Genomic DNA, 17,803 nt, shown 5'->3' with positions numbered 1-17,803 from the left:
GCCGTGCCTCGCTCGATCCCTCGGCGTGTCGATCGATGCTGGATATGCTTGTCTGTGAGTGCCGGGGGGGCTTTTTTTTGGGGGGGGGGGGGGGGGTGGAGTGGAATAGTGCATGAGAAGTGAATCACAGAGATAACAGCTATAGGAAACACTGTTGCGTCAGTAGAGACAAACGGGTGAAGGGGAGACGGCCATGCATGAAGCGAAGGAATGAAATCACTAAGAAACGTTACGTAACAAAATATTAATCTACCATGTCATGCTGCCGCTGGGATTTATGTGTCAAATCCCCGGGCCGTGGGGAGTTGGACAGGGGAACAGGAGGGCATTACAGGAACAAGAGCAAAAGAACAAAGAGCTCAGACAAAGGTAGAAGTCCTCCTCGTATACCCTGGAGAATCAATGGTTATCCCTGGGGATAAAGCCCCAGCTGCACAGGGCAGCATGGGTACTGGCTGCCAGTCAATGTGATTGGCCTGGAAAGTGGGATATAACTAATCTCAGCCGCGGCTAGAGTCTAGTCTGTAACAATTGTGCAGGATCTAGGATCATGCTTTTTCACTCTAGCCTGTCCGGCTGACACAGGGCGCGCGGAAATCCCCACTGACGAGGACGCACGACCTGAGCTATGAATGCAAATCTAGACAGGGAGGGAAAAAAGAAAATCACTCTACAGTACACACCTCGGATTAATCTCAGCTGTATTTCCCCTTTTTGGAGCGGATTTGGTGTTCACAGGCCAACCTGCCGCATTAGCAGGTTGAAGGCGAGAGCTGCTGGTGGGCTAGAGATGAGGGGGGGGTTGTGGGGGGGATCTGACTGTTTCTCTGTCTACTTTTTGTCAGCCGTTTAAAGAGACTACGGGGAGGGAGCGCCAGTCGGACACCGGCGGGGAGGTCGGCCGCATGCCGCCGCTGGGATGGGTCTTGGGTTTCGTTTCATTCGGGGAAAAAAGGCGGCGCTCCCATTACTTTTCGGCATTTGTGAGCTTCCGGCCTTGATCCGACGTTAATGAGCCCACTGGGGACGAGACGGGCGCGCCGGGCGTCCGACTGACGGATGACGCGGGTAGTTTGAACACGAAAGGGAGATGAAAAGGACTGTTTGCAGAAAGAAAGATGAGAAGCAGTGAAAAGGAGGTAATGTGTGTGTGTGTGTGTGTGTGTGGGGGGGGGGATACGAGAACAGAAAAAGGAAGAGAGAGTGCAAGCAAGACATGCAGTGGTGACAGTACTCATATTTAGCAATACCACAATGTAGAAGTAGTATACTGTATTAAATTGTTTCTTGAATGTAAGTAACAGTACAAAAGTATTGGCCTCGAAATATACTTACAGTCCCAAAGTAATATTTTCCAAATTTGTCCAACTTTTTCGGATATCGCTGTACATTTAAGTTCATTTACTCAAGTACAGTACTTGAGTAAATGTACTTAGTTACTTTTTCACCACTGCAGACATGTAATGGTTGTTGTAACCCTTCATGTCTCCACCCTGCTCCCAGAGGGCACCAGACAATGGAGAGTGATGTGTTGTGGAGAAGGGACTGTTTGGGAGGGGGGAGTGTATAGACACTGACAGACTGACTGACAGGCACAGGGAGACACTCTCCCCAGGAAACAATCCCACACTGTAAAATCCCTCAAGAAATCATTACGTCTTTTCCTCTTCATCACGTCAATATCTCCCGACAAAACTGGCACTTGCCTGCTTGCAGACATACCGTACGTGCACACATGCACGCACACATGCATTACACCTTGCACCTGTGCAGTAGGCAGAACGCGCTGGTCTTGGACTTCGCTAAGGGTGCAACAGTTAATAGATTGTAATCTATTAACATTAATCAGTAATTAAATAAATTAATGATTAATAATGAATCATTAATCCCTATTTTGGGCAGGTCGTTATAGGCCGAACTTTTCGATTAAAAAAATAAAATTGTGAAAATCTTTTTTCTTTTTAAGCGCTTCTCAATTATTCTATTAATGGAAAAAGTAATGGTTAGAATAATCGCTAAGCAAATAATCGATAGTTGCAGCCCTAGACTTAGCCTTCAAAAGGGTGCTTCCATGGCAACGACACACACACACACACACACACACACACACCTCAGAGATGAAAAGAAAAAAACACTAAATGAACAGAAACTCTACTCTGAATTTAATGAATGAGCTGGCCTCTCTATGATGGAAATGGATTGGGTGAAAAAGAGAAACAATAGGGTGAAAAAGAGAAACAATAGAGAGAAGCCGTACATACGTGGATGAGGAGGAATGAAAGGCAACAAAGCACTCCTGGGGAGCATCTTTGTTCCTGGGATGGTATGGTGTCTCCGGTGGAGGCGGGGGGGGATTTGTCACTGAATACAGTATTTGCACATAAGAAGAGATATCGTGCCAAAACGTCTATCGAATGCAACACGAGGGAGTGTGGCAACAAACGAGAGAAAACAGGCCAGGCGCACGGGGGAGTTCGACGCGAGAGCCTAGACTAGAGGCACACTTGAACCCTAGCGTCCCTGTTCTGGGCACAGGCGAACATTCGGCGAGAAATAGCTGATCGCGCAACGCGTTGTGAGGAGCATGTACATCAGCAATTTTCTGTGAATAGATTTGGTAAAGAGGGAGAAATGGAGGGAATCAATGTACAGACCCCTGGCCCTGGGGGATCCCAGTCAACTAAGTATATCCGGTATGTAGGGTTTAACCCATTAAGACCTGAGGCCATTCTTAAAAATGTTTTCTAAATCCTAACAGTTTTTGGAAAAAAATCCCCCCAAAAAAAATTCACGATTTTTCAAAAATAGCAGATCTACAAGCTCATGGCACTCGGTGCCGCGCTATGAGCTTGTAGATCTGCTATTTTTGAATAGCCAAAGAAATCTAAAGTGACACAGATGCATTCCAGGTATTAATGGGTTAATTGGTTAAGGAAAAACACCCCTATTATTAACGAGGGCTCATTCACTTCACACACGGCTGTAGTTGTCATGCATTGTGGGGGGGGGGGGAATGCATATTATTAGATGGAGCATGGCCAGTGGAGGCTTACTGCGCATCATACTGGCTGTGTTGTGACGTCGTAGAGATTGAGGTCACGGCAGCAGGCACATGTCATAACATCGCAGAATAAATGGAGTAGAACAAAGCCATTTGCGCCATGGGGGGATATTGTGATTCTGCATGTTATTGTCCATGACTTGCATGTATATGAGTCTGTTTGAGATGAAGACCGGGTGAGGGAGAGACGGGGGAGGGTCATTTTGTTCTCAGAATAACAGGAAATAAAAGGGAAATGTTCCATTTCGAGGCAGCTTGATGGAACCTATTAGGTTAAGGGTCATTACTTGGCTTATGGGTACTATTAGGTTATGTAAGGATAAGATGTGTCTGTCTATACAAGTATGCCAAGAATGACAGTGCAAGGATGTGAGTATGACAATATGTGTAGGCGGTGAGGGGCTACAGAATCCGTAAACAAGATAGGAATAAAGGGTAGCCTACAGACAAAACCCCCACATTGAATGGATGTAAACCTAGAGTTTGCATGCGTGCTGTGTGTGTACCTGCACACGGATGAACAAGGTAAATAAATTGACACAGACAGTGCTGAAAATAGCTTCCACCTTCAAAGCAGACTGACCCACCGGTTCCAAGAAACGTTCTAGATCCAAGCAAAACCTTTAACCTTCGCACGAAACAGCGCCTCCGAGAGGCAGCTTGGCTTCGGACCGCCTTGCCATCACTCCATTGATTCCCACTTTGCAGAACAAACACTCAATTTTCCCAATAGTAATCAGAGGACCCTCCAGTTCCCTGCATCGATACTGTACATCAATAGCCATCATCCCAGGTACCAATTTGCCATCGCTGAGAAGACAAGCTAATATGAGTGTTTTGAACCAGTGACGTGGTTTTTGGTGCCTAAAATTAGAGAGCCACTAGGCGCTGTCATTTCCACACTAAAAGGGTCTGTGAAAAGAAAGCCGCCTGCTGGCATCAGCACGTCTGGATGACGGCAAAAGGAAAGAAATACCGGAGGCAGAATTAACACTGGTGCGTGGGTGGGTAGCGAATGTGAAAATCCCCAAGACGGGCCAGTTTCAACTTTGCCTGTCACAACGCTGTCGCCACATCTGGCGTCTGCTTAGCGGCCCACACGGCAAGCCATCAATCTAGTACTATACTATCAAAATAAAAGTTTTATTTTTTTTATAAGCGCTTTGAAGGAATCAGCCCAATCTGCCGCCAAGCTCGTATTGCCAGGGATGGATGGCATTGATCCTGCTTTTGATGGTGGGGGTGCAGGCCTGCGGGGTAGAGAGATTGAAAACACATCCGAGCATGTCGGTGTAGCGCACTAATGCACAAGTACACACACACACACACACGCACGCTCACTCACTCACTCACACACTCACACACACACAGTGTGGGCCTCCTTGACAGGACCACCTGTCCTTTGGGTTAAAATCAATTAGAGCTCATTGATCAGCCGTCACCATATGAATAAACAAGACCTGCCATGTACGTTGCTGCAGAGAATGCTCTCTGACTTGTACCCTCGTCCATATGCTTAATATATGTAGATCTGCTATGTTTGGTACGCGACACCGTTGTACGACGAAGAATAAATTGGACTATACCCCCCCCCTTGGTTCCATGTCATATAGATTATACTCTATCTCTCACCCTTTCTCTTGCCATCTCTCAGCCCCTCTCTCTGTATCTCCCTCTGTCTCTTGCACACATACAATCCCTCTCTAGTACACACTGCATTAGAGAACGCGTCTAGTATCCCCCTAAACATCTCTACGGGTCTTCAAAGTTCCCAGCAAGCCTGGTGGAGATAAATAACTGCTCCTCTCTATGACAACAGCTATTCAGCGCAAGGACGAAGACACACACACACACACACACACACACACACACACACACACACACACACACACACACACACACACACATTACTATACTTATGATGACATGAACGTTTTAAGACAGCGATTTTATGAATGCAATTTTTACTCATTTTCTGCCGTTTTTCACCCTTACCCTAAATAACCGAACATATCTACAAGCTTACAAGTAAGTATGAATCAGGCATAAATCCAACACCCCCTAATCCTAACCTCTAAATGTCTAATCCTCACCCCAACCCACAGCTATTCGTAAATATAAATCTAACTCTAAAAATCATTTTTTAACCATAAAACAGCCATTTCTCTTGTGACGACCAGGAACACTGTCCTTACAATGTCCGTTTCTCAAATTCTACTATATTTATGGGGATATTTGGCCCAAGCACACACACACACACACACACACAGACTCCATTAAAACATGCTTTTCTCTCCCCGGTTGCTATATAGGGCAGCCCAGCCCCGCAAAGGAGGGGAGCTGAGCCGGGCCGAGCCGAGCTGAGCTGCCTTCCCCTTCTCATCGCTGGGCAGATAAGAACAGAGGTCTTCTTGTCCCCGCTGAATTCTATCATCTAGCTGGGTCTGGGCCCGCTGCTCCCAATCCCCCACAACACCAGCCCCAGCATATAAATGCACCCCATTCTCTTTGCCACGCCACGGCTTTGGTGTGTGTGTGTATGTATGTGCCCATATGTGTGTGTGTGTGTGTGTGTGTGTGTGTGTGTGTGTGTGTGTGTGTGTGTGTGTGTGTGTGTGTGTGTGTGTGTGTGTGTGTGTGTGTGTGTGTGTGTGTGTGTGTGTGTGTGTACGTGTGACATGCCAGTGCACATATGCATATTTGTAAATGTGCGCATGTGCTTGTGTACTGTATGTGTGTGCATATGTATGTGTGTAAGGTGCCTGCACATATGCATAATTGTAAATGCATGCATGCGCGTGCGTGCGTGCGTGCGTGCGTGCGTGCGTGCGTGCGTGCGTGCGTGCGTGCGTGCGTGCGTGCGTGCGTGCGTGCGTGCGTGCGTGCGTGCGTGCGTGCGTGCGTGCGTGGGAGTAATGTCCTCACAGAGGACTTCCTGCATGGCTACAGACACGACCACAACACAATAAATAACATGGTGTGGTTTTAGGCTACAGGAGGACATGACTGCTGGGGGGAGGGGGTGGGTGCTGAATGCATTCATCTCATCCTCCTCAGTGTGCAGCAACACACAATGATGTGGCCTTGCACAGATTCCTCTCCAGTCACGACAATTTCACTCTTTTCAACTTGGTGCACACACACACACGCACACGCACACACACACACAAAATAAATCCCACAACAAGGCGTGCTGTTCTCAGTGCTTGAACCCCTGAGTAATGTGTCCGCTGCACAACGGCACATTGATTAAAAAGACTGGTTCTCAGCATCAGGTCCGGGGACCACCAGGGGGTCCTAATTGACCCTTTACAGGTCTGTAACTCTGAGAGCGTGCGGATGGAATTAAATGGACCCATAAGGGGCCCATTTGGTTCCATTTGCACACTCTCAGAGTTAAATTAACAACATTTTCCAGTGTACATTGGGGTCCCAATGATAAATAATGGTTAAATGTGTACACTCTCAAGAGTACCAGACCCGTAACGGGTCCAGTTTGGACCCCTGGTGGGCCCCTGGACTCTACGTTGAGAAACAGTGGATTAAAACAAGCCCCAAATTCAGCATTTATGAGGACAGAGAAATGATGTGAGCCAGCCTGGGTGAATGGCAGCCTCTGTTCCCCCCTCGCCTCCATCCATTTCTCATTCCAGCTAGAGGATATAGCTCTGAATCCAGGTTTCCTCATTAACAGCACAGAGGATGCCGTTAATGGGGGGAGAGACTAGAGAGCTTTTTTGAACAGGTTGCCTGCTAGATATCTCACAATGTAACGAACACACAGCAGGCTCGGTCATTAACAACAGGTTCGAAGGCACCAAAAATACTTCAAAGGGAACTCAAGAGAAGAGAACTCAACGATGGAAAACCGTATCAGAGCCATTAAGGCTTCCGAAATAATGCATGAAATGCGAGCCCCGCGCACTCGAACAGTATATAGGCTATAGCAGTGGTTCTCAAAGTGGGGTCCAGGGACCATCTGGGGGTCCTTGAGGGGGTTCCACATGGACCCTTACAGGTCTGTAACTCTGAGAGTGTACAAATGGAACCAAATGGACCCTCACGGGTCCATTTGGTTCCATTTGTACACTCTCAAGAGTTATGGGGGTCCTTGAAATTAAAAAGGTTAGAGAACCACTGGGCTATAGCCCACACCGACGAGCTGAAAACCAACAGATTTTTAGGGCTATTCATCGACTTTTTTATTATGTTGACATGAGCCAAAGCAGAAATGTCTCATAATGCTTCTTTCTTACCTGTGTTGTAGTCTAGTGGTCCACAGTGTGTGTGTGTGAGGGGGTGAGAGAGGCAAGGAGGGAGGGGGTGATGTTCTCTCTGTGTTGTAGTGGTCTCCACAGTGTGTGTGTGAGGGGGTGATGTTTGTTCTCTCTCTCTAGTGGTCCACAGTGTGTGTGTGTGTGAGGGGGTGATGTTCTCTCTCTCTCTCTCTGCCCAACAGAGGAGTCCTGGAGGTTTGTCGTCCTTTCTTCGTTCTTCTCGGCTCTCTTGTCAAATGCCTTCTCCTCCTCCAGCAGCAGCAGCCGAGCACAGAAAGAGCTTAAAAGGCCTATATCTTTTTTCCTCTTCACATAAATAATAAAGAAATCATGGTCGAATTTTTAAAAAAAACACCTTATCCCCCTGGTCTTGGTTTAGCAGCCGACTTGCACCCCCGTAGGCTCGGATCCGAGCAGCCTTGGGCCGCCAGGTGGAACGATCACCACATCATCATGCTTAACATGAATGTCACAAATAGAGCCCTATATGTGCTGCATGACAGGGACATCAGCGACATGATGCCAGCGGTGTGATGATGAGCCCCCATCAGGGGAGAAAGGCTCTTCTTCCTCCTCCACCACCACCACCACCTCCTTCTCTTTTCTCCAGCGTCGCAATAAATGAATTAATAAATGAATGAATTAATTGTAGGGTAAAGATCAGATGCTCCCCCGGTTCGCACACGGACGGACGTCTCGTTACATATACGTTCAAATGCCCTCCTCGATCCTCGGATGATGACAAAAAAATAAACAGCGCCGGGTTTATTATAGATTCACTCAAAAACGAAAAATTCTGCAGTGAACGAACAACATCCCCGGAAAGAAGTGTCACCTGTGTTTGACCAAAAACACACCAGATCAGCCACAGGACAGTTCCACAGGGGGGGGGGGGGGACACGGACACGGCGGACACGGACACGTCGCGGTCCACGGTGTAGTAAATCCGCCTGGTGCTTCTTTTGCCCTTGAGGATGTTGTAATGAATGCTGAGCACAGTTCACATGTAGAAAGCTTCAGCTCCAGCCTCCGGTCGGTGCCTCCTTCCTGTCCTCCTCCTCGGTATGATCAGCACACACTCCTCTCTCTGCTCTCCTGGTCCTCAGTCCTCCTCCTCCTCCTCCTCCGGTAGCAGCAGCAGCAGCAGCAGCAGCACCGCAAAAAAAAGATGCTGTGTTTGTGTGTGTGTGTGTGTGTGTGTGTGTGCCCCGTGCCGTGTGCCGCTGCCGTGTGCGCGCACAGACACGCCAGCCAGGCAGGCACTGCTCGTCCCCGCTGCTCACTGGCCGCGCGCCGCCGTGCACGCCCCCGACGACAAACGCGGATGTCCTCCTCCCTCCCCTCCTACCAAGTTGGTCGCCGTGACAACGCTCTCATCATCCTCTCTCTCTCTCTCTCTCTCTCTCTCTCTCTCTCTCTCTCTCTCTCTCTCTCTCTCTCTCTCTCTCTCTCTCTATCTCTCTCTCTCTCTCTCTCTCTCTCTCTCTCTCTCTCTGACCTCAATATGTTGTGTTGTTTTTTTTCTATGAAAGTGTGTTCCTTCTACCGCGGCTCATTCGCCTTGAGTCATCATTCTCCCAAAATGCGGCCCAGGCAGCTTTTAATGCTTTTAATGGCCGGCATTATGTTTCTATCTATGTTTTTAGAGAGGAGTGAATTTTTGTGCTATAAGGCTTTTTTTTCCCCTTCTCTCTCTTTCGGCATCCTCTCCTCCTCCTCCTCCTCCTCCTCCTCCTCCTCCCATCCAGTCTCCCTCAGCTGGGAAGCTTCTGCATCAGCATGACGTCAGAGTGTTAAAGTGACACTAGCCCGTTTTCTCCATTCCTCTCTCCCCTACCTCCCTCCATCCCTCTCTCCCTCCATCCATGGTGTAGTGCAGTGATTCTCAGCCTTTTTTCATTTCAAGGACCTCCATTTGATAGGATTTTCATCTGCACTGTAAAACCCTCAGTGTGTATTTAACTCTGAGAGTGTGCAACCAAATGGACCCGGGTTCCATTTGCACACTCTCAAAGTTACAGACTCTTAAAGGTCCCATTTGGACCCTTGGTAGTCCCCGCCCGGAGCCGACGTTGAGAAACAGTGGTGTAGTACATTGGTTCTCAAAGTGGGGTCCGGGGAGTCTCCCAGGGGTCCTTGGGGAGGTTCCAGGGGGTCCCCAGCTAAATTAGTTAATATAGCATGACAAACATTTAAACCACTTTATCCATACAGTATGCTATACTTTGGCTATTCAAAAATAGCGGATATACAAGCTCACAGTGCGTCACTTCGCACCGTGCTGTGAGCTTGTACATCTGCTATTTTGGAAATTATTTGAAACATCTTGAAAATGTTTCAAAATGTTTCGAGATTAGTGGTCCGCTCTAATCTCCATGCAGGACACAATACACATATGTTTCTCCTCTCCCAAATTCCCTGTCTTCCGTGGCTCGAGTGTTCGTTTTACCCCATACACCCTAAACAATGTGCAATATGGCTGAATCTTGGCAGCTACCTGTTCTGCTGGACTCAGCACAGCTATATACTGTACTATACAGAATGAATGCATGAATGAATGAATTTTAATGTCTTAACCACTTTCAACCTGGCATCGCTATTTTTCACATTATAGGTGACAATTTGAGAAATATAGGTTATTTTCAAGCCTTTTCAAAAGTAGCAGATCCACAAGGTCATAACACGTTGTTGTGTCACGCTGTGCTGTGTTGTGAGCTTGTATAGATCTGCTATTTCCGCCACGCGACACCATCGTATGATGAGGTATGGCTTATTCTGGGCATGTCACAATAGGCGAACATTTAGTGAAAATAGCGTCGCGTTGTGAGCTTGTAGATCTGCTATTTTCAAATAGCTGATGTATATGTTAAAGCGCTCATGTGGCCCATAGTCGCTTCTTTTGGGCTGGTTTTCCTAGACCTGGTTGCTTGTTTCTCTCACAGAATCTGGCAACACTGTCCAGGACTTTCTCTGCCTGCCTCTTCTTCGCTTTCCCTCTACTGTCCCCTGTAGGATGGTCTTTGACGGGGAGGTATGTCTTGTGACGTGGCCATACCAGGCCAGTTCGGGACGCTTTACTGAGAGTATTTATGATCAATCAATCGATTGTGTTCCGGCTTGGATCAATGGAACTAATGTAGTATACTTTAAGTTTCTATTTATTGGTATCACAAGGTAAATTAATTTTTCAAGGTTTTAAAGAAAACATACCATGAAGATTTTGGTCCATTAATTTTGTGATGTTAATGTTATACATTATCAATAATAAAATCTTAGTGTTTTGCCAATTATTTGGGGCACCACTTGCAATTTCCTCACGGCCCACCAGTGGGCCCTGCCCCACACGTTGAGAAACAGCGTGCTATACAAATAAACTTGCCTCGTCTAAGAAGTGGTTGAGTGGTTAAGACCCGTCCCTTAGGGGATTATACCAAAAACACAATTATGAAACATTACAGCATTGTCTCCATCACCACTTAAGCCTAATTTATACTCCATAGCACCATTTTCATTTTCATTTTGAGAATCGGTTCTTGTCCTGCAAGTGACAGCGTTGTGCTTGTTTAATTTAAGCTTTACACGGCCGTGTGTATCTGCAATGCCCCAGCTAATGGCTGACAGAAATTCCTGAATAACACAATACTGTAAGCTTTGAAGAAAATCTAATCGCTGTTGCTGAGGTAGAAACAATGTTGAAAAACCTTTTGTGACATTGTTTTATCTCCATGAAAGGACAAAATGAGACAACGGGACAACGACCGACTTCTACTCCGACAGCTACTCTGGCTTTTCTGCATCACTTGTTGCAGCCAACTTTCTAAAGCTGAATAGCTGAATAGCTGAACTTTTCATTTCAGACAACTGACAGTTAAGCATCCATTGGCCAGCATAAATATTTCATTCCCTTTCCACAAAAGCTTTTGTTGGGAAACGGACAGGAGAGGTGAGGACTTGTCGGTCCATGCAGCCGGCTTCAGCCGGGCCAGGCGTTGTGTCAGCCCATCCAGACAGACAGACAGAGATGGACAGAGAGACAGAGACTGACATTAGGCGGACAGGCTATCTCATGGTATCGAGAAAATTGACTTTGGTGTTGGATGTGCATTCTCCAGTGACACCTCATCAGGCCAAGGAAGGCGAGGAATTGTGAACTGCCACGGGTACGAGGGTGAGGGACAGGGGATGGGTGGGGGGATGGAAATTCCCTTTGCTTTATAGAGCCAGGGCAGGCATCACAGGTAATGGACCTCCAGGGACACCTGACAGCTGAGCCTGCCCCCGGGACTCACTCAAACACACACACACACACACACAGTTACACACACACACACACACACACACACACACACACACACACACACACACACACACACACACACACACACACACACACACACGCACACACACACACAAACAACCCCGTCCCCTTTGTTACACATGACTCGCTGTGGTACGCCTTCAGATGAACCATAGAGATAGACACTTGCTGACATGGCTTAGAACATTAAAACGTGCACGTCCACGCACTTACATACACGAGCATTGTCAAGGTGTATGTTGTACATCGGAGATCAAGCTGGCAGTGTGGAGTCCCTTGGGGAAGCTGCTGGTATATGGTAAATGCTTGAGCCCTAGCGTACCGATTTTGGACAAAAATAGCCAATCTACAAGCTCTTGTGGGGTTAGAGATTGGCTATTTTTGCTATTCGTCATATATGATGAAATATATAGGGCTTATGTGGTTTACTGTGAGAGTGTAAACATTTACCCATAATCTGAGTCTTTGTTATTTTCAACCAAAGGATCCACTGTTCATGCCTGCTGATTGCAAAACACTGGAAAATTGTTAATTTTCACTGAAAAGCTGCATCAGTTTTTCCCTCCCTTTACGGCAAGAAATCAATAAAAGATTTTGGTCGGGGAGATTTTATTTTGGACTGATGTGTATATTTCATAAACATAGACACAAATGTAAGCCATATTTCACAGATAGCCTACAGTCAGACACAAGAGTGGATTCAAGAGGTGACTGTTGGTCTGGGCCGGGTGGGGTACATACACTTAGCTTTGCCTTTTGTTGTTTACCTGGGTTCTATGCATGTGTTCCCCTTCCCCCTTTCCTGCTTCATACAGGTGCAAATTGAATCAGGGACCAAAAGGGTGATCTATTGTTTGTCTGCGTGGGGTCTAACCTTTGGAGGCTGACTCCCAGCCCCTTATTCAATGTGACCACTGATATAAAGACTATGACATGTAAGCTTGTAGTGTGTGTGTGTGTGCCACTCCCGGCCGACAGGCTGTGGAGCTGGCTGTGGAACTCTGTACTATGCAATAAATGGAAGCAAGGAAACCTCACTTACTGGAGTGATGACTCAAATTCATTCTACAACCATTCATTCTCATCTCTGGAACAACAAACTTATCTACAATATGGCGTTGTTGGCAACAATAGAGCCTTTAAGGCCGTGGAAGAATATACTTCATATGGGTTGTCGACAGTGGGAAATATACCTCATATGGCGTCAAAGTCGGCAGTCGCGTTGGTTTGTTTTTTTGGGGGCGCGAGTCTCCAGGGATACTGAGCCAGGCGTCGAAAGAACATGCGGCGGCGTTTTTGCCTTGCGGTGGGTGGACGGTTCTCTTCCTGAGACGTGGGGGGTCCACTGTGAAGGTGATTATGGACATCGGCACGACATGACGACAACTTTTCAAAGATCTGCGGGGAGAGGACCTCATGACCAGGCCTGGGATGGCTGCACGACTCGTCTGGCTGATCGCTAGCAGAGCGCGTGGCTGTGCTGGAGCTGCGCTGGGCGACACGACTGGGGTGAGAATGTGACATTGGGGGAGACTGCGAGAGAGACATTATCGAGCGGAACGCTGCGCATATGGGACCTGGGGTTACATTTTTGTGATATGGGTGATTTAAACTATGGGGCTATGGCTGCCATGGAGAAGTGATGTGAGGATTTTTTTCTCTCTCTGGTCTCTGGGGTTAAGTGTGGATTTTTTTATTTTCGTTGTGTGCTGAGAAGACCGGGCGAATCCCGTGACGAGGTACATGGAGCCGGGCCATTCCCGTGGATGTGTTTGAGGGCGAATCCCTTATGTTTTATGTATAACATTTTCCCCCGGAGTTTAAAGGGCTAACAGAGGGATCCTGCACGCTGATTGGGGGATGTTGATAATTGTGAAATGTTAACGCCTCTGGAAATGTTCCAAAATGTACTAACTTAGGAGCAAAAGGCAAGTAGTCAAAAAGCAAGCTTACTTTACTGGGTTTTGGGACCTTTCCTCGGGATGTTTGAGTTTTCTGTCTATTTAATGTGAATCACCTTGTCGCTGTACTATGTAATCCTGGTTCTTGTGTGTGCATTTTTCTGTATTGATGTTGTGTGCTGTTTTGGTCTTCCTGAATGTTTAATTTTTTCCTGGTTGGTGTTCCGGTCGCTTTTCATGGGGGGCGGTTCTTTGTGGTTCTTTTGAAATATACGTGTTTGTGAAAGACGTTTAATGTCTCTCATGGGGGGTCTGATGTGTATATTTCATAAACATAGACACAAATGTAAGCCATATTTCACAGATAGCCTACAGTCAGACACAAGAGTGGATTCAAGAGGTGACTGTTGGTCTGGGCCGGGTGGGGTACATACACTTAGCTTTGCCTTTTGTTGTTTACCTGGGTTCTATGCATGTGTTCCCCTTCCCCCTTTCCTGCTTCATACAGGTGCAAATTGAATCAGGGACCAAAAGGGTGATCTATTGTTTGTCTGCGTGGGGTCTAACCTTTGGAGGCTGACTCCCAGCCCCTTATTCAATGTGACCACTGATATAAAGACTATGACATGTAAGCTTGTAGTGTGTGTGTGCCACTCCCGGCCGACAGGCTGTGGAGCTGGCTGTGGAACTCTGTACTATGCAATAAATGGAAGCAAGGAAACCTCACTTACTGGAGTGATGACTCAAATTCATTCTACAACCATTCATTCTCATCTCTGGAACAACAAACTTATCTACAATATGGCGTTGTTGGCAACAATAGAGCCTTTAAGGCCGTGGAAGAATATACTTCATATGGGTTGTCGAAAGTGGGAAATATACCTCTAAAGTTAAATGAAAAATCAGGATTTGACAGTAGTTTCGTTTCCCCTCCTCCTGAACGGTGTTATAGAGCTCTTTTCCACTACAAAAGGTGACCCAGAAACTTCAAGAACCTGAAACTTTTCAGAACTCGTGAAGTTTTGGGATTGTTTTTTGTTTACATTTCCATCAAAATCAGAACCACCACTGAACGGGGAGGTACATCTTTTTTTTTTTTACTCATAAAAAAAATAAGCCAATCTACAAAGTCACAACGCATCGCGTTGCAGCACATTGTGAGCTTGGCTATATTCTCTATTTTTTAGATGTTTTTGAAAGTTTATGGTCTGAACAGAGAACAGATATCTGAAACAGAGCCGTACAGTGTATGGAAACTCCAGATCCAGAACCCGTGAAATACGTTTCACGGCACGGCACGGTTCACTTAGTGGAATGGAGCCTTTAGAGGTCTGTGCCATTCTATGGGTAAATGTCCAGTCTAAAGGCCCTTTGAAGTGGCCCCAGGGCCCCAGGGCCCCACGACACATCCCCGTGGCTATGCTCTTTCCTTTTCTCTCTCTCCCCGCCCCCCACCCCCCTCTCTCTCTCAGCTCAAAGGGATACAGCCCTGATCTATAAGAGAAAAATAAATATGTGGACTATACTGAGGCACATGAAAGCATGTACTGAGTGACACAGATGCTGTATACACAAAAGCACAAATGTCTGCATGTACACGTGCACGCACACGCACACGCACAGGCACACTCACACGCATGCACACATGCACACACACGCACACGCACACCCACATGCACACGCACACCCACACGCACACGCATGCACACATGCACACATGCACACATGCACACGCACACGCACACGCACACGCACACGCACACGCACAGGTTGTCCATGCTCCTGTAAGCCCCCAGGCATGATTGCGTATGCCTGTGCTGTTATTTCATCAGGGATTGGCTTTAGCAAATACTGTACATTCTGTGATGTTTGATTCAAATAATTTGCTTCGAGGTGCTTGCAATGATATGTTGTTGCAATCTAACAAAACCATTAACCTTTCTCTCTGAGCCGTCCAGTTTATTTAAAAAGCCCATTTTCTCTCCCCCTAATTACTTTACTTTACTCCCAGTCTGACCTATTGAGCATGCCCATTGCTCACCATTCCCTCTTGTGTTTGCGCGGCGCACATGTTGGGCTCTCTGACAGATGAAATATAGATACTCAAATTGCAGCCATCTCAAATGGAAATAATTTCTAGTCTCTGACTGGTGCCAGATTTTTTTGCTGATCCCGATTTTGGCGAGCCCTAGACCACCAATTACCAATGTTTTGACTATATATTTTTTATTATTCCTATTTTTTTCAAAATCTTGAAATCAATTTGAAGAACTTAGATTTGATTAAAGTTTCAAAAAAATAGACAACTTATTGATTTTTTTATTAAATATAAACTTTAATATATGAAAAGAACAACTGAACAATTAACTAATTGAGCAATGACCAAGTACTGAAGTTCATTTTATTTGATCCTCCTAGTAAAATAAATGCTGTACAAGTGTTGGTTTGTTTTTGTTGCTGATCTACAAGCTCTACAATGCGTCACATTTTGCAACGCATTACGAGTTATAAGTTTGGACATTTCTTTTAACGTTTGAAAGTGTTCACTTGACATGTCCAAAATAGGGACACCAGGTTTTAAGTGAATCAGGACAGATGAGCTGTATAATTGCAGATACAGATGTCGTAAAAAAGTGTAATAATGGCTGATATAACGGCCAACCCGATATATAGGCCGGGCTCTAATAAGTTCCCTTTTGAATTGTTCACTTATGACTCATTCATACCCCCATACAGTGAGATTACCCATCTCTATCACACAGCACAGCACAACTTGCTTCTCGCCATTACATAAGGGATCATTCTACAGTATGTGTGCATGCACGCTTGCACAGCACACACTAAGCACACGCAGCACATATTGCTTTTTTGTATTCCTCAATGCTTTGAATAAAACCTATTGAGATGTCATTCCGACAAAGCTGGAAACACAATTCACTGCTGACACAGGCTGCCTTTTCATTCGCTGGAGCCATTTCGGGTCCAAAGGGCCGTGCTTTTACTCAGCCGGACGCAGGCACGAGAGGAGAGAGGCAAATACAATTTATGGTTCAGGGAGACTTTTAATGCGATTGGCTCCAACAATCGCTCCAGATTCAGAGGTTCCCGCTATATGTCAGACAGCCAGACTGTAACTGGTATGGCGGTGGAATTTCAACGTCTTGCCCATGTTAATACCTCCCAAATGTCCCTGAATCTCTCTTACCTTTCTCTGCTGTTCTACCAACCTTTACACTATTAAACCTCTCACCCACGGCACCCTCTCACTGCTAAAGTGTTAATTTCAGGAATTAACACACTTAAATGAACTCTCAGGATTTTCCTCTTCTGCATTTGCTCCCCGTTCACTGCCTCCTGCTTTGAGCCTAAATCCATCTTCTTTCTTTTACCCCTGCACCCTATTCTCTTCATTTGCAACGGCGGCTTATCATTGTAAGGCCGGATTTGTGTGCCACAGCAAAGTAATTTATTGGAAAGAATAAGAACACAGCTCACTGTCTTCAGATGATCCTTTTATTTTTCCTTTTTCCTCTTTGTTCAGGGGTGAATTTATAAGCAGTTGGAGAGGCTGCATGAGTCAGGCTCTCCGAGTCAAGTGACTTGAGTCCAACACTGGACCAGATGATCATAGCTCAAGAATAGATAGATGGTTCAACCAGGCATTCCTGGCATGAAAGCCAAGAAGATATGAATGGCACTACTGTATCACTGAATCCGCCATATTCACTGCTAACATTGCAGAAAGTGAATGAGAAACGGGGGATTTTATGCACAGCATGCTTTTCATGAATTGTCTTTTTATTGATTTTTTTTTTTTTACAAAATAATTGCAATTCCGTTCCCCTGGTGTCACAACAGGTTAGTAATAAAGGAAACAGCACTAAAGACAGTATTGCAAACCAAGCCAACCCCCACTTCAACCCATCGATCCCACCTGTGCTGTCACCTGGCTGCAGCATACGTTTAACCACCTTAATCCTATATTTGATTGACTGGGGTCCGCTAAGGGTCTGTACTTGGCCACCTGCTTTTTTCCCTCCGTACCAAATTTCTTTGCCGAAAATAGCTGATGTACAACGTGTCGCATTGCAACGTGTTCGAGTCTGATATTTTCACAGAATGTTCGAATATTTTTACTAAGTGTTCGCCTATCATGACATGACAGGTTTTATGAGGTTAAACACTATCTCTGACTGCTCGAAGGGAGGTGGGCAGAAATCTTTTCCCATTACAAACCACTACTTCC

This window comes from Gymnoscopelus braueri (assembly GCF_963280865.1).
Source record: "Gymnoscopelus braueri genome assembly, chromosome: 15".
NCBI lineage: Eukaryota > Metazoa > Chordata > Actinopteri > Myctophiformes > Myctophidae > Gymnoscopelus > Gymnoscopelus braueri.
This window is presented reverse-complemented; position numbering follows the sequence as displayed.